The 1,755-nt window shown below is 42.2% G+C and overlaps 1 pseudogene; it reads right to left on the reverse strand.

The window, feature by feature from the left end:
* Positions 1-624: 624 nt before the first annotated feature.
* LOC124514187 (60S ribosomal protein L30-like) lies at positions 625-1,029 on the reverse strand (annotated as a pseudogene).
* Positions 1,030-1,755: the final 726 nt, after the last annotated feature.

A 1,755-nucleotide genomic window follows, 5' to 3' on the forward strand; every position in this document is an offset into this window, starting at 1 on the left:
TCATTTTTATATTTCCTTTGCTTTTTAACCTAGAAAATGCACTGACCAGCCATAATGACCCCATTACCTACTTTAAAAGCATTGCTAGACTTTGATGATGGTGGGAGATAGTAGCAATAGCAAGAAAAACAGAAAGAGGAGTATGAGTGGTGGGGAATGTGTGTGTGCTGTCCCCTGTGCTGGATTTTCTTTGTGTCGCAAGACTTTCTGTGAAAGCTGTCCTGTGTTCAAAGGGAAATGAACACAAATTAGATGGGCAATCTACCCAGCTATCAGAATTCACATTAATCTTACCACTAAAATAACTGTCCATTGCAAGTTCAGTCCACTTTTTTTTTTTTTTTAAACAAGCTCTGGCTGGTTTTATTTTAAAAAAAATTTTTTTTTCAACGTTTTTATTTATTTTTGGGACAGAGAGAGAGCATGAACGGGGGAGGGGCAGAGAGAGAGAGGGAGACACAGAATCGGAAACAGGATCCAGGCTCCGAGCCATCCGTCCAGAACCTGACGCGGGGCTCGAACTCACGGACCGCGAGATCGTGACCTGGCTGAAGTCGGACGCTTAACCGACTGCGCCACCCAGGCGCCCCTGGCTGGTTTTATTAAAGAAAAATTTTACAGGATTTACTTTCCACCAATCTGTTCTGGCATGCTTCTAACGATAATACAATCACCTGGGTCAATGATAGCCAGTGTGCATACTCTGTAGTATTTCCCACATGTTGTGCCCAATTCAACATTATTCCCATTGTATTTGTGGCCAACATGGCATAATATTCTATTTCAGATTTCCTCAAGGCCGGGCAGTTGTTAGTGAGGATGACCAGTTTCGCTTTGCCATGTCTGACTGTTCAGAGTCTGCTTGTACCCCAGCACATACTTTCCACTTTCCATAATGAATTGAAGCCTAGAGTTAATCACCTCCACTGACTTTTTGTCTTCTTGGTGGCCACCATCTTCCTGCTTTAGGTGTGGGATGGCCCCAACCGAGAGCAGCAGCCAAGATGGCTGGGAGTGAGAAAGGGTCATTATTATTTTCTGAAATAGCCATTTTTATTGCTAATAGTTGCATAGACTTGTGGAGATTTCATTTTGCTTTGTTAAATTGGTTAAGATATCTTAAATTAGCCGTTAGATAAGAGTTTACCTTAAGAATGCTGTTTTAAGAGACGAGATAAGTTCCAATCTGGAACCAAGAGTGACCTAGAACAGATACATCTTTCCAATTCCAATCCAATGGAACCCTTAGGCTGAATTCTACCTCTTAAAAAAAAAAAAAGGAGGGGATATATAAAGGTGGAGAAAAGAAAGCTGATAAATCACTCCCTCCAGTTTTTGGAAGGAGGTAGATCATGCTTCCACTCCCACAAGGCTAGTGCTGGGAACTCCCCATTTTGGAAGATGAGGCAGATCTTGACATGAAAAAAATTTGAAGTAGTGTCCCACCCTAGAAAATAAGCTAAATTAACTTCTTAGAGTACACAGTTAAGATGTAAAAACAGTAAATACCCAGCACACTCAAAGGCTTTAGAAATGCACATATCTCTTGGGGAGCAATTTAAATTTCAGAACTCTATCTTTAGAAATTGGGGTGCTGGGGGGGCTCAGTCGGTTAAGTGTCAGATTCTTGATTTCGGCTCAGGTCATGATCTCACCATTGGTGAGTTTGAGCCCTGCATTGGGCTCAGCACTGGGCCTGGAGCATGCTTAAGATTCTCTCTCCTTCTGTCTTTGCTCCTTCCCCACTCACACATG

The sequence above is a fragment of the Lynx rufus genome, unplaced genomic scaffold (genome assembly GCF_022079265.1).
Source record: "Lynx rufus isolate CCGP_SWC_20201006 ecotype Redwood Valley unplaced genomic scaffold, mLynRuf1.p SCAF_2, whole genome shotgun sequence".
Taxonomy (NCBI): Eukaryota; Metazoa; Chordata; class Mammalia; order Carnivora; family Felidae; genus Lynx; species Lynx rufus.